Source organism: Furipterus horrens, unplaced genomic scaffold, assembly GCF_987537825.1.
Source record: "Furipterus horrens unplaced genomic scaffold, mFurHor1.1.pri manual_scaffold_6, whole genome shotgun sequence".
Lineage (NCBI taxonomy): Eukaryota > Metazoa > Chordata > Mammalia > Chiroptera > Furipteridae > Furipterus > Furipterus horrens.
The window spans coordinates 105457296-105479167 of record NW_028327176.1 but is presented as its reverse complement, the minus strand read 5'-3'; the positions used below and the strand labels follow the sequence as shown (position 1 = coordinate 105479167).

The 21872-nt window shown below is 42.9% G+C and overlaps 1 protein-coding gene across 1 annotated transcript in view; it reads left to right on the top strand.

Moving 5' to 3' along the window:
* Positions 1 to 667: 667 nt before the first annotated feature.
* Positions 668 to 21872, top strand: part of ELOVL5 (ELOVL fatty acid elongase 5) — an 80174-nt gene continuing 58969 nt past the window's right edge. The window contains exon 1 of the mRNA XM_090282594.1: positions 668 to 850. The gene's annotated coding sequence lies outside the window, so the exon portion shown is untranslated. The remainder of the gene's footprint in view (positions 851 to 21872) is intronic.

Genomic DNA, 21872 nt, shown 5'->3' with positions numbered 1-21872 from the left:
ATTTTGTCTTAAGTGCTTAAATTTGTATAGCTGAAAAGATGTCACTTATTCCACCATCGTTCCTCCTTTTACAAGCGTTTGAAATAACTTCTGGAGTAGAAATGGCATTGGTAGTGAGTGATTTACAAGGAAAAATCAGAATCGCTTAGAAAAACCACAGTAAGTCTATCACAAGGGAGTGAAGGTATAAACATCAGTTCTGAGTGGTTTGTGTATTATCGTTTTATCTTGTTCAACTGCAGACCTCCTTTCCGGTGGTCTCTGTGGGCATTTAACCGTTTTTGCTAAAACCGAGAACTAGATCCCTTTCAGAACCGCAGAAAAGAAGGCTACGAGAGCGAGAGCAGGCTCCTGCCGTCCAAACGTGACCAATCACACAACCATGCCACCCCAAGCACTGAGAGAATCAGAGTTCAGGGCATCGGGAACTTCACTGCCGCTATTGCGCACGCTCTGCGTTCCACGCAGGCTTATTAGAAGGAAAGGGGATAAAACTGCCCCAAGACATGTAAACCACAACGGACCGAACCGGGCTTGCGCTCCCTAATGCAACGGATTCTGGAATTTACAATCACGAAAGTTCTTTTGTCTCGCGATTGGCTCCGAGGCCGCATGACATCATAGCGCTTGATTCATTCTCGGGGGGCCCCCATTGGCTGGCCGCGCCATTGTGACGTCACGGTCAGCCCACGTTCTGATTGTAGATACCGGGCGCCTTCCTCTTCCCATCCCGGCGGTTGCTGACGACCAGTGCCTACCTCTCACGTCCTCCTCCGCTCCCGCTGGCCACAGGCGAGCCTGCCGCCACCTCGCCGATTCTCAAAGCTGCTGCCCCCGCTCAGGCTAAGAGGTGAGTCGTCAGCTCCACGAAACTTCGCCGGGGGCCGGGGGGCTGCCTCTCGGCCATGACACTCGCGCGAGCGTACGGAGTGGACGAGAGGGCTGCGAACCACCGTTAGGTCCTGAGCCCGGTGTGCAGAGGAAGAGCTGCCGGCAGGGCCCGCGCTCCGCCCGCGTGGCTGGGGAACCCCGGCGGCCTGCGACCGCCAGGCGGCGGGCTCTTGGGGGGTGGGTGCCCAGCCCGGCCCCCAGGGCGGACCGGGGGCGCAGGGAGAGCTGTGCTGGAGTGAGATGGCTCGTCCTGGACGCCTCGGGAGTTTGCACCGTGATGCTGGCTCACCTGTTCCGCTCGTGAAAGCAGCAGGCGGGCAGTTCTGCACGCTGACAGGAGCCGTGGAACACACACTGTGCCCAGACCGGAGGCAGGATGGATGGATTTGTGCGGCCAGATCTGCCCGCCGGGTCGGGATGAACTCGCGGGTGGGAGGTCCGGGGAGGCGCCCTTAGAAATAGAGAACAAAACCTGGGTGAGTTCTGAGAGCCTTCGGGGATCGCCAGTCAGGTCGGCATGGAGACCTGGGGCGCGCCCGCCTTCACCCTGCGCTGAGCTGGCGGTGCGGGGACCCTTCTGTCTTGCTCTACCCCCTGGCCCCAGGGAAGCCTGCTAGCCCGGGACCATTTCAGTGTTTATTAAAACCAGATAACTGCACCCTGTGGTACTCGGGGAGGGATGAGGCTGGTGCGAAAACGAGGGGGCGGGGACTCGAGAGGGACCGGGCGGCCCTTTAAGGAGTCCTGGCGCGGGAGAGGCGGGAGCGGCTGGTGGGGAGGGAGGCGTGCGGCCCGCGAACGGCTCTGGTCTAGGGGAAGCCCATGGGTCGTGTCTGTTGCGAATTTTAAGGAAGAGTACTCTTTTACAGTTTCTGTGCTAGTAAGACTGACACCCCCACCACCACACACACACACCCGGGCCCGGACTCGCCGAGTCCACCCTACCGCCCTAAGGTGGAGGGAGTTATGCCTGGAGGAAGAGTTGTTCTTTCAGATTGTATCTTGCAACCGTTTCGTGCTTTGCACTTTAAGGGCGGTAGTTTCCCTTCCTCACGACTGTTGTTAAGCTTCGCCCCCAGCCTCTCGATTGCAAATTTACAGAATGCATTGGCCAATTTGGGGGGGTGGTGGTGTATATACGGATGAATCCAGTGCATGACATATTAGCCAGGCTGGGCAACCCAGGGATGAGGGCCGGGGAATTCTGGGGAGCAAGCAGCCTTAATTCTTTAACGGCGGGACCCGTGGCAGGAAGTGCTTTACGGAAGAGCTAATGTTCCTTGTTAGGCTTTTTAACTTGTTCCCTTAATCCCTTGGTTATCTAACCTGTTGGTTTGCACTTGTTTTGCCTGAACATCTCGGCCAACAGCGTTCGGTACAGAATCTACAGATAGGGACACAGCTGGTTCTGCATTTGCTGGCCGTGGAGGAACACTTTTACTTTCCATCTCGTGAGGTAGGGGACAAGTGGATCACTCCTTTAGGCAGCTTAGTCGCTGCCTGGGATTCTCCAGGAAAGGTCCGCACTTGTAAGAGAAATGTCACTCATGTCCATTTGACATTCCTACCCCAGATTATAACTTCTCATTGTCAGGATCTTTTTGGTAGTGTTTTTTTCTTTCTGGATTTTCCTTTCTCTTCCATTTTTAACTGAAGACAAACGAGAAAGTGTTGATGGTTACAGATGGCTAATTTTGCAGAATATAGAACGGAACTTGCCTGAAAAGTGAAAGTAGAAAGCATATTAAAGTTTGTCATATTTTTTCAAGAAAAATACCTCATAACTTCACATACTGTTCTCATCACCTTCATTCAGTTTCCTTATCTGTCTCTAAATAGGGATTTCTTGTTATAGAGTTGTTAATATGGATTTCAAGGGATGATAAAGTGAAAGAGCCCAACATGGGTCTGCCAGACTTTTCCTTCTTCACTTATTTTTTTCTTCCTGAGGCAAGGGAGGTGGGGTTTTAGGGGATATGGCCAGCACTGAAGCCCAAGAATTTCAAATAACTGAGAAAATATTCAAAACTAGGTTTTTGCAAACTCTAATTTCAGGATCCCCATGAAGTCACTTTTGAAAATGAGGTAAGAGATCTCATTTCCTGGGATCGACAGAGTTTTTGTTTTTTGGTTAGAGACCTTGATTTTTGAATATTTGCTGATCACAAGGATCTTCCCAGGATCTTTTTTTCATTACCTCCTTTTTTGCTTTCATCATAATTATTGGTTGTCCTCTTGCTGCTGTAGGTGAGTATATCAGTCCTTGGGTATCTTATTTCTCACTTGAATTATACAAATCAAGGTAAACCTGGTTACCTTCCTTTAGGGTAACGCTGATGCCTAAGAAGATAATAGAGAGTATGAGTAATGCTTTTACTTCTTTCTGACTTGGACATGTCCTTCCTCTCCCCTAAGACATTTTGTAATTATTTTGAATTTGAGTTCCTCCTCTGTTGCCCACCATCTCTTCTATTCCTGATGGGGTGATCTTTCCATTAATTCCCCATAACCAAGTCCTTACATACATTCAGTTTCAGATATTTTTGATATGAGTACCTTCCTTTAAATAGTTGCTTGCCATACATAATTCTTATGCCATCCTGTGAGAAGTGCTATCCCTATCTGCTTCTTAAAGAATGAGAACTAAGGCCTAGAAGTGCCAAGAGATTTTTCCAAATTCACATAGCTCTGTCTCTTGTATTATACCTGCTTCTTTGTCTAGCCTTACACTGCCAGGATTTGTTCAGTGAGCTAAGTGCCATTTATGTAACTCTGTAATTTAATAATCTAACTCCATGTTCAAAGGCCCATCTTCAAACCATACAAGATTAACAAATTGTCATCTTTCAAATCTTCCTAAAATCTGTTCCCTTCTTTTTAGCCCATATTTGAGTCATTCTTTTTATTTATTAATTGACTTGTCAGTGTGTCAGAGTGTGTGTGTGTGTGTGTGATGGCGGGAGAGGTTGTATACAAAGCTGAATGATACACTTCCTGACTCCAAAGGGCTTCCTGAATTAGCTTACACTTTAATCCTTTTATACCCATACTTAGTCTGCACCTTGGGCTGAAAGAGGATCAGAAGCAAATCTCTGGGGGATTTGTCCAACTATATCTGAGAAAGCTTTATGGCAGAGCTGTCCATGTTAGACCTATCAGTGCTTAATATTTTGAATTAGGGTGCTTTTGGTGCAGGAAACAGAAAACCCAACTCAGATGAACTTAAAGACCACCTGACCCGAAAAATCCTAATGACATAACTTTTGCTTGTTTCTCTGAGGTGCTCTCAAATGTTGTTATATCCACAGTCTGATTTTGCAAGATGACTGCCAGCAACAGTCTGGACCCTCTTGCTACCATATTCTCATGTGGGAACTTCCCTTCCCTCCACCTTCCACAGAAGGCACTTGGCCTAGAGATTGACAGAGACCTTGTTTACTTGAAGTAATAACTAGAACAATATAAATCTGGTAATCTGGGGTCCATCCCAGAACTGAGGAAGTGGATTTAAATCTCACCTCACCTACTTAGCTGCTTGTACATCTTCAGGAAGGGCTTGTGTGGACTTGGGGGAAGTGAGTCACAGTAATAGCTGGATGTCAGTAGTTAAGAGATGATTGGATTAAACTAAATAGAGTTGAACCAAAATGTGAATTTAGGCTTAGGTTTCATAGAGGAATCTTACAGAGATTTGGAGAGCAAATGAATGTAGAATTATTGAGCAAAAAGCAAGTAGCCCAGTTGGCTGAAACTAATAGTGCAGAAGTGGAGGAAAAGGTTAATAAGGCAAGTTGTTGGTAATAATAATGGCTTGCTTTCATTGAGCTATTATTATGTGTCAAGTCTGGCACTGAGCACTTTTTACATGGATTTATCTCAGTTACTAATAATTGGTACTATGAGCATTTCCTCTTTATAGGTGAGGAAATGGAAGCTCAGAGGTGTTTAGACACTTGCCCACAGTCACAAAGCATTTCAGCCAGGTCGTTGGACCTTGTAGCCTGCTCTTTCTCCTGAGGTGTTTGTTTGGTAACAGGGTAACACTGAAGCTTTGGATCTAGGAGTGCATTATGAAAGCTGTGCTCCAGGAATGTGAGTGTTAGGTCAGAGTGTGTAGGATGGATTGGCGTGGACAGGGACTGGAATGTGGAGATGGGCTGGGAGGCTGTTAGAGGTGGTCAGGGCAGTGTTAGAGCCCCACCTGGAGCCATGACCTTGAACACTGACTGGAGAGAGCTAATTAAATCAGCTTGTTGCTAAGATAAGATCTCTGTGACCTGGAGACCAATTGAATTCTAGGGCCAGCAAGAGAAAGGGCATTCTTAGGACTGGGTGGTAGAAGAGACATGGTAACATAAAAGAAGAAGGAGGAGCCTGCAAGCCAAGTGTCGCTGGTTCGATTCCCAGTCAGGGCACATGACTAGGTTGCACGTCAGGTCCCCAGTTGGGGGCGCGAATGAGAGGCAACCACACAAGGATGTTTCTCTCCCTCATTCCCTCTCTTTCTCCTTTCCCCTCTCTAAAAATAAAATAAATAAACAAACAAATAAATTATTAAAAAAAAAAGAAGAAGGAGGAGGAGGAAGCTTTGTAATTCGGTGGAAATATCCTAACAGTCTAGATATGTGTCCATACAACCCATTTCTTCCCCTTGAGTCTCAATTCCTCCTCTTTGCAGACAGTCTCTCTCGGCTCCCTTTTTTGTTGTTGTTGCCCTTATGCAAGTACATGTTTCTGCCACATTTCATCCATTTTTAGACACAGTTTTTCACATTTTAACATATCTGGGTAGAGATACAGCTTATAATCAGTGGCATCTTAAAAATCACTACAAGCATTTTCCCACATTTTAATATTACTGTAATTAGGATGCTTCCCATCTTATAATGAATATCATTGGTGAGAAAAGGCAGATCCCAGTATTGCTAAAGCTCATGCAACCAGTTGCTGGTGGAGCCAAGAGTAAGAACCAAGGCTTCTGGGCTCCTTCCATCAGCTGTGTTACCTCAACTCACAGAATAGATATGAAAATAAGCTTTTGCCTCATGACACAGGATTAAAGTAAAACACATGCATATTTCTTTGTTTATTACAACTAAAGTAATTTGAGAGGATTGGAAGGCATCGTTGTTTAAGGTAGGGGGGCTTGCTCTGTATAGAACTGAGCTGCCCTGGTTTCATGTCCTAACTTGCCACCAACCATAATAAATAAACTCTGGACATTTGTCTCTCTCTTTTTAAAAATAAAAGATCTAACTAAGGTGATTTCCAAGTTCCTTTCAGAACTAAATTTGTTATTTTCCCTTTTGCCACAAGCAAATCCTTTGTTTCTGTTTGACCAAAGATAGAAGATGAAAGTTGAAATCACTTAAGTCTTAGAAAGGTAGATGTCAGAATTAGTGATGGAAATTGCACTTTTCTCTTTAAGTGGTTGAACATAAAACCCCGGGAGATGTTTTGGCTTGCAAAGTGAATTGTTTAGGAGGGTAACCTGACCTGATTGTGAGATTCTGTAATAGGAACACCCACCCACCCACACAAACTGTTTGGTTCCTACTGGGGCATGTATCATCAATGGGAACATTTTTATTTGACTTGTAAGCTTTCACTTTTAGAATTGTGTTGTGCCTGGATTTAAAATGTTCATGCTTGGTAAGTGTTCAGAAAGACAACATTCCCGTTCTTCCTCTTCCTCCTCCCCTGACATTAATCTTTGAAGTCCAGTTGTGTGTAATGTCATAGCATCCCGTATATCTTAAGTTAGACTTTTATTGTCTTGTTGACTGGCTTTAGGAAATCGTTTATTTGTATTAAGGTTTTAATGTTGGTAGAGCAATCTAGTTAGGTGGAAAGTATTTTCTTGAAACATATCTACCAATGTCTAACTGTAATCCTTATGCTAGGTTGGCACCCTCCTGTTAGCATATGCTATTTACAGGTTCCATCTCTGTTAGGTTTTACCTTTGCCCTTTCCTTTCCTCATTGTCAACAATTTCTACCTGTCAGAATGAATCTCTTATAAGCCCAAACCAATCAGACCTCTTAAAGTCACGTTGGAGAATTGGCTGCTCAGGTTTTTATTTTATCTGAATTATTCCAAGCCCCAGAGTACCTGTTCCCCTTTGTCCTGGCACAGCAAACACTACTACAAGTAATTATTATGAATTTCTCTTTCTCCAAAGAATAGTTCTCATGATACCAAATTCAGTAATTATTCATTTGCTTCTCTGAGAGTTTGGCAGTGTGGTATCTGTCCCTACGGGTAGTGTTCAGGGTACCTCTGCTTTAGTCTTTGGCAGAAGAAATAAATTCATATTTAAAGAAGTAGTTGAAACCTCCGTCTGCCCAAATTGTGAGTTGATATGCACCCCTGAAAATGTGAGTTTACTTTTTATAGAATTTCTGAATATTTATCTTTACTGTGGATCTGAGGTGCATTGATAAGAGCATCTACTGTGCTTTTCCCCCGTTCTTTTAATTAAGAAAAGCTGTAGGAAGCAGATTGAAGAAAACACCTTTTAAATTAGCAGCTACCCATCTGGATAGGTTTCCAACTCTGCCACTTACGGCTGTGTTGGCTCTGGCATACGTTATTCCACCTCTTTGACACATCTGTTAGAACTTGGAGGTGATAATACCTGTGTCTGCTTTGGAGGGTATTTGATCCATCAGTATTATACATGAAAGTTAAGTAGGGTAGTGACTTAATTTGATGGTCATGGTAAAAAGATTCCTCTGTTGTACAGGATGCTTACTGAAGTGTTGTTCATAATAGCAGAAGATGAGAGAGTAGAGTAAATGTCCTTAAAAAGAATCAATTAGTAGTCCCTCTCTATATCGCAGTTCACTTATCGTGACCTCACTGTATTGCGAGTTTTAAAAAAATATTATATTTAATTATTTATCGCAGATTTTTTGCTATATTGCAGGATTTTGCGGTACTGTATACGTATGTTGTTAAAGTTATGTCGGTTTAAGAGTGTAGGATAAATGTAAGGTTCCTACTTCGGGGGCTAGGGGTCTGGATTGTAATACCCGCAATAAGTGAGGGAATACTGTTTACATACCAGCTGGGCAGTGGAATACTTTGCAGCTTTTAAGAAGAAAGAGGCTGATCTATAGGTACTAAATACGACTGCCAATACCACATACCAGGCACTTTTCTGAGGTCCTCTGCATATATTCATTTTGGCCTCACAAATCCCTGAGGTAGGTACCCCAGTTTTGTAGATAAGGAAACTAAGGCACAGAAAGGTTAAGTGACGTGTTCAAGGCTCCACAGCCATAGCAGGCAGCAGAGCCAGGATTCAAACCCAGCAGGCTGGCTGCAGTCTGCTCTTAGCCACTCCGGCATGCTCCACGCCTGGTGGAACTAAATGGTAGTCTTTGCATTTGCAGCTCTTGATACAGAACTAGAGAGAACAAAGTTGTATTTCTTTTTCATCATTACAGTTCTGGGAGGTTGACAATGTAGCCAATATAGAACTTTTGTCAGTAGCTAAACATTAGAGAAAGTAAGCTAGTAAGAGAATAACTTTATGATCAGTCCTTGAAAGGGTGACCTTTTGTTCCTTCCCTGACTCCTTTTTTAGAGATTTTGCACTTAGTCCTCCTCTTTTGGGTGTAATCAGAAGTAGAAACACAGACGAGCTCTGTAATTATTGGTGTAAGAAATCAGTGTTCAGATCCCAGTTGCCAATTGGCCAGACTAGCATGACTGGCCAAGGACGTCGGCATCAGCTTCTTTACCTGGCCTCACCTGGGTTTGATTTACATGATGTATAAGACACGAGAGGTGTGGGCTGGAAGAGAGAGCACTCAGACCTTCTGGGGCGCCTCTGTCTACAGACTGTGTGATTTCCCTTGGGTGGAGTTACAAGTCATGGATATTTTGAAAATATCTACTGCGTCATCTGACACAGGGCCCACTAAGGGCCACTTGATCAGCCTGAAGATAGACACGTTTTCTACCACCTTCAATTCTCTTGGGATTGTTGGACTCTGAGAACTACTTTCTTTCTGGATGTGATTAGTAGGTCTGACAACATTATGTTGGCTATGAGTACTCTAATTCCTGAAATAAAAGAATCACAAAATGCACAGAATGGCTGGTATATTAACATGGAACATGACCAGGTGATAAAATAACTTCTATAGACACACTCTATAGAAGAGATAAATGATTACTAGGTTGTGCTTGCTTTTAAAAATGCCACATCATATCAGGCTTTCTTTTTTAATAAACACATTTAACTCTGCCTCTCACCCTCCTCAATCATCCCCATACCCAAACAACATGACTAAAATGTAGGTGTTTTCAGTTTTAAAAAAGAAATTTTTTTCTGTCACATGCCTTATTTATATTACGTGGGTTTGAATTTATGTTTCTCCACCCTTTTTAAATTTCTACTGAGGTAACAGTGTTTTTGTATATTTAGTATGAATGAGCTTGGAGAACATGATAATTTATTTTGAATATTCAAGTAATCACACCAGTTAAAAAAGACTGAAATCAGATAAGAATTATTAGTTGCAAATAGCAGAAAATGTTGCTTAAACTCCTCTTAAATGTTTGGCTCCCAGCTATTTGTAATTACAGTCTGATTTAACGTTAGGAACATGATTGAAGTAGAGCTCAGCCTCTTCAAGGTCTTCAAGGGATCCGGTAGAGGCGTGCGTAGGATCTTGAGGTCCATGATCAATGCTTTGGCATTGATTGTCTTCTGTGCAGGTATGCTTCAATTAAGAAGGTGGTTGCCCTGTGAAACAGGTCAGAACTTCTCTAAAGAACCCCTGAAAGACAGTATCTCAGGACTCCCATGTCCCCAGGGGAATGCTATAAATACTGTGCTTGCTTTATTTTCAGAGCAGCTCCTTTTTGTTTACTTGGCAAGGAGTGGTGGTTTTGGAATAGGCTCAGTGACCCTAAAGGAAAGTGGCCCTGAGTGCACTGCATAGTGAGGGGGTTGCTATTCATGGAGCCCCAATACAGACCTTCATGCTTGCCTTTCTCCTCCTTTTAAGAAATAGGACTGGCATATTTTAAAGGGCCTCCCAGAATTCAAGATTTAGTTGACTAGCAAGCAAGGTACTGTTGAAAGATCGGTTTTAGTGGGTAATCTAGTTGGATTCAAATGTTCACCCACCCACCTGTTATCCATCTCAGATATTTTTTCCTAATCCATTTCTTGCCTGTAAACTTCAGCCTCATAACTCCTTATCTGCAAAGTTCACCTGAATGCCCTGCAAACCTTTCTCATGTTGTCCAACATGATCAGAAGCACCACCATCCACCAACTGTCCCACGCCCTCAAGCTGGCAGCAGTACTGGGGTCCTTCTCTCCCCCATCAACCACATTATTCCCCCCGCCCTCCACAGAGTACTTTCCATTCAGATTCCTGTCTGTCCCTCTCTGCCACCCCTTTCCCCTTCCATTGTCTGCTCCCAGAAGCACACCGTTCCCTTCCTGCATGACTAGTTTCTCCCTGGCTCCTTTCTGTCTCCCCTGTGTTCTGATCCCTAATCTGTTGTCACAGCGGTCTTCTAGCATGTTAATAGGATCATTTCACTCCACCCTATAAACTTCATTTACTCCCTCTTTGGGGCCATCTTTGGTCCAGCTTTATTTCCTGCCACTTTCCTGTCTGCACTTTTGACTCTGAACACACCACAGATTTTATTTCCCCAAATGTACCTTGTCAGCTCCCATCTCTATTCAACACAGGCTGCATCTGGATGCTTCGTCGACTGTTGCTCCCACCAAAAACAAAAACAAAAACACAAAAGCAAAGCAAACTCAGCAGAAAAAGTCCTGTTTTTCATAAGTCAAACCCTTACACGCTAGGACCTTTGGTCCTTTTGAATGACTTAGATGTTCTCCCCCTTCCTACTTGTGTAACCTTGGTTCTAATACCTAATATTTGTGCGCCTCAGTTTCCTCATTCTTAGAATGAGTATGATTAGCGCTTTCCTTTTCTCTCTGTTCAGTGTCTGGCATGTTAATATCTGTATCCTTGGTACCTATATACCATCTGGCATATAGTGAATATCTAGCAATTATTTCCATGTATGTCTCTCTAAATATGTCCCTCGTAAGTGTAATCTATTCAGTAGTCTATACTATTGACTCTGTGAAGGTGAGCGTATCTTCATAGCCTGATAATATATAATATTTTATGAATGGGGAGTCCACCTGGGCCAGAGACTCTGGAAGACTGGCTTCCCTGCCCAGTGTTATCATTCTTCCCTCTCGAGTAGAGTGGCAACAGCCTGCAGACCATATAAATTGCTAGACATCCCACACGCCCAGGAGCAGAGGTGACACATGCTATTCTTTTAAAGGGCCTTACTTATTTGCATATTTTCTTATAGAGTGTTCAGGTAGAACTTGCCAGTTGTAGACCACATTGGTGGCTTTGTGTCCAATCAAGGCGTAGCATCAACTCTGGTGTCTAGGTACCTGACTGTTCCATGATAAAATAATGGTAGAAACTGACATGCTTTTTTAGCGTTGTTTTGTTTGGCCACGATATTGAGTCTGGGTGGAAGTGGACTGTGTAGGTTGGACAGGGCCTGTCTGCTTCAGCAGCCATGTGGTCACTAATTTCATGGATCATTCACACTCACTCATTGTTGAGGGTTTTTGTGTGCTACCCTCTGCTAAGGAGCATGGATCCTGCAGGGACACATGACAATACACCTGTTGGCAAAGAGATTATAATCCAGTAGAAGAGGGGAGGTATGTGCTTGAGTCAACAAATAATTATTGGTACTGTGGATATAGCCATGTGTGTTGGGCAAGTGATGGAGATCTCAAAATAATAGTGCCTCCAATAATGGGGTCTCAAAACAGGGTTGAAGTTTCTGTCTCCCGTAAAAGGCTGGGGAGGGGTTAGAGGGTGGTAGGTCCAGAGGTGGTTTGACCCATAATAGGCTCCTTCTAACTCAGTGTATGCTGGGTTTAGATGTGGCGCCATCTCCCAGGCAGCAGGTGAGAGGAAGAGACAAAGAAAATAGAAAGGACAGGGGATTCTTCATGCTTTCTCTTAGGGGAAGATCCCAGAAACTACTCCTAGACAGTTGTGTTTTTCTTTCCTTGGCCAGAACTTAAAATAGGTGGCCACGTGAAACTACAAAAAAAGAAAATTGCTGGAAAGAAAAGCCTCATCTTGATTCTGGGTGGCCATGGGCAGCTGAAAGTCCTGCTGCAGAATTCAGGCAGCCACCCCCAGTCTGTGCCAGTGGTGGAGGAGATTGACGGTCCACCTACAGAGCCTCAAAGACCCAGTTGCCAAGGAAGTACAGAAGCATACCTAAATCAGCTTGGGAGGGCCAGGAAAGGTCACCTGGAGAATAAGCAGGACTCTCTGGTGGAAAGAGGAAGTAGGCATTCAAGAACCTGCTCTGAGGTGAGGGGGGCAGGGAGCTGCGGGGTGGAGGAGTGTGTGAGGAACTTATAGAAAGTCGGTGAGGAAAACCCAAGATGGAAGGAAACAGGGGCCCTGGACATATATGGGTTCTAGAGGCCACATTGAAGACATCAGACATTTTCCTGATTGCCTTTAACTGATTTTAAGGAGGGGAGTCACCTAGAAAGATGCTTTTTAGCAGGATGACAAGCAACACAAGACTGGAGGCAGGGACGGTCCATTAGGAAAGGAGTGCATTTATCAGTTGACATGATGGTGGCCTTGACTAGATAGTGGCTTTGGGGATCAAAAGAAATGACTAAAATCCTCTCAATTTCATAAGAGCTTAAGAACTGGGAAAGAACTTAGAAACTGGTCTGCCTTTTCAGTTGACATATGATGCAACCAAGGTTGAGATATTAAATGGCTTGCACAAGGTCACACAGCTAGCTGTAGAGCATCACCAGAAGCCTTTTTTTCTGTCCAAACTTTTTCCTTTGTTACTGCTGAATGTGCCAATTTGGAGGAACAGGGGACTGTGGGTATTCAGAGAAGGCAGAGAGATACAGAGGGTTGAGTGGCATTGGAGCTGGACCTTAAAAGATAAGTATAGTCTTAATTTGGACGGAGAGTGGAGAGGGCCTGTTAGGGCAAATTAAGTGAGAAGGGGTGTGGCGGAGCAGCCCAGGTGTATTTGGTGCGCCTGAGTTCTGCAGTTTGATTACAGTAAGTACTAACCTGCATCAAGGAAGTAACATAAGATAATGCTCCAGAAGGGAGAGTATCCTAGATAATCTAGGCGGGCTCAGTGTAACCACAAAGGTCCTTAAATGTGGGAGGGGAAGGCAGATGAGGCTAGAAAGAAGGCAGCATGGAAGAGACTTGGCCCAGTGTTGCTGACTTTGAAAATGGACAAAGGGACCATAAACCAAGAAATGCAGGCAGCCTCAAGAAGCTGGAAAAGGATTTTCCTGTAGAGCCTCCAAAAACCCTGCTGAGGTCGCAGCCAAAAAAGTTGCAGCACAGGTCAGTTTGTTTGTATTTTTCAGATCAGCTGCGACCTCCTCAGGAAAAGGAACACAGCCTTGCTGACACCTTGATTTTAGTCCACTGACACTCGTTTGGGAATTCCAATCTGAAAGTAAGGCAGATGTGTTGATTTAAGCCACTAGTTGTGGTACTTTAATTTTTAGAGCAGCCTTAGAGAACTAATACAGTGGTCCGTATTTGTTTGCCAAGTCAATGAGAGCTGTGCTTTAAGAGGTCAATGTGACAGATTCATTTATGAGTTGGATTGGAGAGGAGGTGGTTCTGGAGGCCGAGGAAGTCCTAAAAGACAGTTCTGGCAAATGGGTGATGAGGATGAGACTGGAGGGGCATGGTTGAGGTAGTAAGGGGTGGTGCTGAAATTGCAGCACCAGCAACAGGACCTGAAGCCTGGCTGGCCAGGTATCCAGTGCAGGGTGATGGATGGAGCATGTGTGCATTGAGGCCTGGGTTCCTGGGAAGGCTGTGGGGCTAGTCACACAAATAAGAGAGTCTGAGGAAAGAGAAGGTTGTGAGGGAAGTGTGCTGAGTTCAGTTCTTGGCTTGTTGAGTTTGAGTTCAGAAGGACCACATGTTTGTAGGTGGAGAGAGATCAGATGGAAACTGGCCTTTGACGTTGGGATCGGGGATACAGGATTGGGTGTCATTGGTCATAATGTAGCTATACTCTTTCTTTGAATTTCTCCAGTGAAGAGACTCAGCAGCCCTTTTTAAGAATCCAGGATGTCACAGTTCTTAAAATTAAGAAGTTTTTCCTAGTGCTTCACCTAAATTATAGAAGGGACCCCCCAAAAACCGGAATTATCTTTTGGAGGGCAGGCTCCTTGTAGTACAGGCTACTGCGGCTAGGTGAGTGTTCTGGGAACCCTCCTGTATGAGTGTACCAGCTGGCATTGTTGTGAGAGGCTGCGTTCGACTTCAGTGAAATTTTTGAAGACTCAATGCATTTGCCCATTTTATGATAGGTGATTTATGAGGGTACCTGCCTGCACCTCACTGAGTGTTCAGCAGTTTTTGACAGATAACAGCATGACCCCCCATGCCCCACCTCCCTTTTCACCTCATCTCACCCCTGAGTGATTTTTTTGTTGTTTCCCTGAGTGAAAAAAATCCTCAAGGGGAAACCTTTTGCTGATGTGGAAGAGGTGAAACAAAAAAACAACAGAAGTACTAAAAGGCATCAAAATTGATGAGTTCAAAAATTGTTTTGAGCAGTGGAAAAAATGACTCGATAGGTGTATTGCATCAAATGTAGAGTACTTTGAGGGTGCTTGAAATTTAAATATGTAAGAATAAATACACAATTTTTAATAAGCGAATTCTAAGTTCTTGGGGTCCCCTCTTGTATTTTTGTTGCTGTTTGAATTCTGTATATCCTTAAATTTTTAATAAATAAAAGTAAGTTAATAATAAATAATTAATATATTTAAATAATATAATTCTGCAACCCCCTCCTTCCTTTGCATATTTTACCTTGTGTTGCGGGTCCTCCTCCCAGGAGCCTGTCTGCTTCTGGTTGGTCTCTTTGTCACCCATCCAGTCACTCAGGGTCATATGCTCCTCCCCTCCCAGCCCTGACACAGTCAGATCTCACCCAGTGAGTCAGAGATGAGGGGGTGCTAAGCAAAACTTGTCTTGTGCTGGAAAAAGGGAAATGGGTGCTATTTGCTATAACATTCCACATCTGTTTTTAAAATACCAATATGCCATCGAATTATATTTAAATTTATTTTAGACATGGTTTCATCCTAGAAGTTCTTAGTTTCTAAATTCCTTTGCTTCTCATAATAAACTTGGTTGTAATGATTGAAATTATAGCCTATTTCCTAAGAAATGGGAGAGAAACCATTTCAGAGCAACTGAGTAGAATGTATTGACCTTAGAGATTTTTTCCTGTGGCACCACATTGCCTGTCTATGATGTTGTTTTACCTCTTTGAGCACTGTCCTTCTGTTTGGTGGCATTTGCACTATGTAATTTGAGCTTACAAGTGAAAAGATTTTCAATGAAGATTGTACTGAATATAATTTAAAAATTTTTAAAGCCTATAAAGATATGAGGTGTGACTAATTAATGACTTCCATAAACCACACATGAAATTCACTTTCCTTTTTTGTTTTAAATCCTCACCCAAGCATATGCTTTTATTGATTAGAGAGAGAGAGAAACATCACTGTGAGAGAGAAACAGCAATCAGCTGCCTCCTGTACATGCCCTGACTGGAGATCGAACCCACGCCCTTTTGGTGTAAGGGACGACAAGGCTCCAACTAACTGAAATACTGGGCCAGAGTGAAATGCACTTTCATTTTCATTGTTACTTATATTTCTTCTCCAGAAAAGGAAATAAGATTGAAACAAGAGATCTCATTCATTCAAACTTGACCAACTAAACTTTCAGTTCTCCCTTCCTTTTGTTTAAGATTTATGTGTGCAAAATTCTGGGTTGTCATTTACATCAATCAGTATCCCTATGAGACAAAGCCCCCCAAACATCGAGAAAGCATAATCTGAGTCCAACACAATTAAACCATGTTAGGAGGGAGGAGAATGTGTTAGTCCTGTACTTCAGTGCCCATTATTATTGTACTTATCAACTGTACTGTCCACAGAGTCATGATATTTTTGCCCAAGTTGTTTGCTCTAAAGAGACCACCTCCTCAGTTTGCAGGCATTTCTCTTATGTTTTCCAAACTAAGAAAGCAAAGAGAGAAAACATTTTGTAGAGAGAAACCTGCGAATAATCTGCCCCTTACCCGTGACCAAAAGGTGAATGCTCTGAACTCTAGTTTTAAAGCATTGAGTGTCTTCCTAACAGATGGGACTATGTAAGTAAGTGTTAAGCTTCACACAGGATTTGTTCTCTAATCGACACTGCTGTCTTTCCAAGGAATTCACTTCTAAACGATGAAAGTCATGCTTGGAGAGGTGAATTGTCACTTAGAGTCTTATTTTGAAGGAGAAGGGAGTGTCATGTAATTTTCTCGCTCTTTTATTCACATTCATTCTGTTTCTTTTGCTATCTTTCAGCTGGGACTCTGTTTTCCTTCTGGTAATTATATTCCTGTACAGTGTCAAGGCCACACCTGCAGCTGACACCCCCATGTACAGAAAGAAAGGAGGTGAACCCACAGGCTCCAGCCACTGATGCTGGGAGTACATAGGGGCTGGGGCTGCAGCCTGCAGCGAAAGATGGCTTTTCCTCTGAGGAGGCCACATTACAAATTTTAAGAAACCTCCTACACAGTGCTGATTTGAACTGATTAGCAAAATGAGTCAAAGAAATTAGGACCTGGTGAAAATGGGACAATTGAGGTGATAGGCAAGTGGAAAGTGGTTTTTAAGAGGTGCTTTATTGTGGCAAGTTGAAGTCAAGAATGTGAGTCTTTGTCTTTGATTCTGAGCTAGTGTCCTCTCTGTCTGTATATAAATAAATAAGCACTTGAGCATTTGTATAGTGTTTAATGAGAGTGAATACATACTCTTTGGAGTACTAGCTAATGTGAGTTAGCCACAGGAAACTCATGTCTCTCATTATTTATGACTTAAAATTTTAGTTTGTGGTGACTAAGAGTTTCCACTAGGAGTATCCTCATTTGGAAAGGGAGTTAGTATCATGCTTTGGCTAAAGAAACTTTCAGTTTTTATGCCCACATAGGAATGTGAAAATCAGCTCATTCTGTGTCATTAGTGTTGAGTTTCTCATTATAACATACTACATATAATTTGATGAGTTAGTGGGGAAACTGGAAGAACTTAATTATTTCATAGAGTAAGATATAAAGTATAAAGACATATTTTTGCGGTATATTTGGGATATTTGCCTATAAGTTGGGAAGCTAAATTTATGTCTATTTAAAAGTGAAACCTTAGAGAGTGGAAGAATTCTGTACACAATTTTTAATACAGCAGCTCACAGAATTTTTGGTTTTAGGACAATTAACAACCTCAGAGAGCTTTTGTTTATGTGGATTGGTGTTTATTAAAAATTACTTCTGTGTTATTTTTAAATAAAAATCTTAAATAATTAGTAATACATCTAAAAATAATAATTAGCATGTTATGTGATAACATAACCTATATTTTTATGAAAAATATATTTTCCAAAACAAAAAATATTGTGAAAACAGACATTGACGTTTTTGCCAATCTGTTACATATCTGGCTTAATGAAAGGCAGCTGGGTCCTCTTGTCTGCTCTATATTCAGTCTTTTGAGATCACACACTATGTAGACTCTGGAACACTTTACAATGATGAGAAAGATAATGCTGATAAAATAATCTCATAGTAGTGTTACGAAAATAGGGTTAAACTTATGGAACCCCTGAAAAGGATCCAGGGACTCTTAGAGATGTCTAGGCTACACCTTGAGAACCTCTATTCTAACCAGCTCCTGTTTATTCTATTTTTAAATAAGGACCACCCTTCTACTTAGCTATAAAAACATCACGTTTTTTCCCCTTCTTTAGCAGCAGCTATTGCCTCTTGCTTCCTTCTGCCTGAGTCAAATTTTTTATTTATGCTGCAGGATCTCTGAATGCCACCTTCATACTTGAACTTCATCAGGTGGAGTGGTTTGGGCCCTTTTATTAAGTAAATGTGTATACAGGGGTACCCTATGTAGGTAGGATAATATTTAAAAGTAAACTCCTGCCTTCTAACAACACCGGTTGCTTATATGGATGTTCTATTGGAGGACTGTAGTGGTCAGTTTTTTAAACTAAAAATCCAAACCTGAAAGGAGTGAGTAATTAAGAGACTGAGGTCTCAATGTAGCATAAACAGTATTTTAGATATTCACTTTATTATTATTTTTTAATCCCATTCTCTTTGCTGTTTATACATTGTACTATTTGGGCCTTCAGATTGGCTGATTTTGGAATAGTTTTAAAAATAGGTATTTCCTTTTTTGTTCATGCCTGTTTGATACATACTACATTTTTTTTTAATGTTGATTTTGGATAGTGCTTTTGCTTTAATAAAACTTTACTGCATCATGTCCCACTCTCCACCTTGTTCTATTTAACCATTTAACCTTTAAAATTTCAAGTGGCCTTTTTTGTATGTCTGATCATATAGAACCCTACTTTGGGGATTCTGCCTCTCTTTTGGTTCCCTGTAGGGAATTCTGTCAAGATGTTTATGATTTCAGAGCATCCTACATTATCTGAATCAGGTACCACTACAAATGGAGCCGCTGTGTATCTAGATACTGAGATTTTCTGGTGGAGTGTATTTTGTACTGTCAAATATAATAGTCAATAGCCACAGGTAGTTTTTGAGCACTTGAAATGTGGCCTAGGGCAACTGAGGAACTGAGCTTTAGTTTAATTCTAATTAATTTACATTTAAAGAGCCACATGTGGCCCATGTCCCAGTTATTGGACAGTGCGATTCTAAGGGCATCTGGCAGCCTCTGAAAGACTTATGACTGTCTCGTTCCTTTTTTTTTTTTTTTTTTTTTCCTTTAATTTCTTTTTTTGTTGTTATTCTATTACAGTTGTCCCAGTTTTTCCCCTGTTGCTCTCCACTTGTCTGTCTCATTCTTGGCCTGAATTTCATGAAGGTTCATCCATTCATTTGTACAAGAGTCCATCAATTTTAGAAGTTGTAGCAGGTGGATTTCACTAGCTCTAGATAGCTTATCGCCAAGAATGGAACTAGAAGGGAATATTGGAGCGGAAAAAAATGGAAGCTTTTGATTTTGGCTGCTTTTATGAGCTCTTGAGACAGTTCTAGCGATTCTGTGGGAAACAGGATTAAGGGAAGATTTTTAGGTTGGGAAGACTTGAATAGATTTGTCAGCAGGAAAAAAAAAAGAAGCATCCTGGGGAGAGAGGGAATTGAAGATAAAAAGGGGAAAGATCCAGAGTGCAGGTGGGAGGGTGGAAAGCCACTCTTTATGACCTGAGAGGAAAGGATTGACTTTTTTTTTTTTTAAGTGTTTGAATGGTTTTGAAATGAAATTCACATAATATAAAATTCATTTTAAAATAGTGAATTCAGTGACACTTAGTTCATGCACAATGTTGTGCTTCCATTACTTCTATCTAATTGCAAAACATTTTCTTTGCTCCCAAAGGAGACCCTGTGCTCATCAGCAATTACTCTCTGTTCTCTCCCCTGCAGCCTGCAGGCGACCACTAATCTTTCTGTCTATGGATTTGCCTCTTCTGCATGTTTCGTATAAATAGAATCATACAATATGTAACCTTTGTAATTTGGTTTCTTTCACTTAGTATAATATTTTTGAGGTTCACCCGTGTTGTAGCATGTAAAAAAGTGATGTGACATTTTAAGGAAAGGAAGTTTTAAGGAATTCATACTGACACCCTGAATCTCAGCACAACAGCCAGTTCATCCAGTTGGATTTACCTTGGATTAAGACTCCACAGAGGTGGATGTGGCATCTTGACTATTTGTGAAATGGTTGACTGGGAGATCCAGTCTGAGCAGGGAAACACACCTTCTGGGGCCAGAGCAGAAATGGTGGGGCACAAGGGTCTAGATCTGGTGCTGGTCATTACCAAGAGCACACTGACTGCTAGTGGGGAATTGGGGAGGAGGAGTGGGTGGGTGGGAACTTGCATTCAGAGGTAGAGGAATGACTGTTTCAACACGGGGTGAATTTAGGTTCTCCTGTTAGAGTATCCGTGTGGAAACGTGAGTGCACCTGAAGTGGGGGTAACTCTTCCCTTGCAGATCAGGGTCACCCGTAGTTGCCCACTGCAGGTGGACAGGCCGGGTCTCCAAGGAGGCAAGTGAGGTGGAAGACTGTAACTTCGGCCTGCTGGGTGAATGATGCTGTGCTGCTCTTCTGAGGGCCTCTTGCTCAGTGGGAAGTAGGGTGGTGGAAGGCAGACCTTGAGTTTTGTGCAGCTTCCTTTGATGAAGGTTGGTGAAGCTGAGTCAGCCACTCTCGTTGGTGCCAAGAGCAGTGTTGGAGGCCAGCACTGTCCACAGCAAGGCCAATGCCGGGCCCAGCTGTCCTCTCCCAACTGCCTGCAGAGAAAGGTCAAAGGACTCAACTGGCTTTCAAGGTCTTCCTCATTTTGTCTCCTGCTCTTCATTCATTTCTCATATTCCTAACGGGTCCCCATTGTGTGCCACAGGCTGAGTGGGTGGTGCATGGTGAATCAGGCAGCACAGCCCCTTTCTCCTCAAAGATGTAGATACTAATCAAATGTTATTGTGTATTTGGGGTGTAATTAGAGTATAAGCAGAAAGACCTAACCTAGCCTGGGGTTTTGGGGAAGGAGGGAAGATTTCTTTGGACTAATCTTTCAGCAGAGATTTACGGCATAAATGTGAGCTAAGTGGAGAGTGGGGCAGGTGGGTTAAGAAGCTTTCCCTGCTTATATCTGCCTGAGTATAGGGTATAGTGGAGAAGGCAGAAGGAAGTAGGCGTGGTTGGGGGACAGTGAGCAGGAGCGGAGGGCAGACGTTGGACAGGAAGCACGTGTGAGCCAGTTCATAAAGGGGATTTAAGCGAAGTGAGGGATTGCAGGTTGTATCCAAAGAGTAAGGGTACACAGTTGAAAGAATTCAGGTAGGAATGGCCTAATCAATTCTGGTGGGTTTAGAAAGATCACTCTGGTGCAGTATAGAGATAAATAGGAGACAAGAGTGTAGTATACTTGAAAGCCAGCTGTGAGTCCATGTGAAAGAAAATGGGCCCTGGTCTGGGGTGGTGTAGGAAGAAGTGCATATTAATAAGGTGCTTGGGAGGTAGTGTCAACAGAGAAGGAGATGACTGCATTGCTCTGGTACCCTGCCCCTTCTCCGTACTGTGTCCCTTTATGTCTTCAAGCTTCTTTTCACACTGCCTTAAGCTTGAAATACCCATCAACATTCTGCCCTGTAAAGTCCTTCATAACCCGACCATGTGTCGCTGCTGTGAAGTCTTCCCTGATCACGCCTCAGAATCAATTCATTTAATAAATATTTACAGAGCATTGGATGTTTTATTGTGCTTCAAATAATTGCTGACTTGGTGTTTTAGTGAAGGTGGAGTGCTCATCACATGGCAGTCGATTGATTACAGGGTTGCTTAATAAGGTTAAGGTAGGGTTTGAAACATTCTGGAGGACCACCCAGGATCTCAGTTCTTCACAGAGCATGGCAGCCCACTGCTGCCTTCACTCCTCAGTGTTGGGGATACCCTTCCTGCATTCCTTGGCCTCCCCTCTTCTACTAGTCTTTTCAGGACCAATGCAAGTGCCAATCCTCTCAGGAAGCCTCTCAATGTGCCAGCCCCAGGTCCCTTCCTCCCACCACAGCCCCTCACCCCTTGGGCTCTCCCTCTCATTTACTGGGTGCTATTGGTAACTTTCTGTTGTTGATGAAAGTAACATCCAAACCTGTTAAGAATTTTTGTGAGTTTTATTTGAGCCCAGACAGTTAACAAGATTGTGCTCTTGAGGGTGATTATTTCAAAGGTGTGTTTAACCTAGATGCACAGAAACAATGGGCAGGGCTTACTTAAGACAAAGAAACCTTTTATGAAAGAAGTCATGCCTGGGTC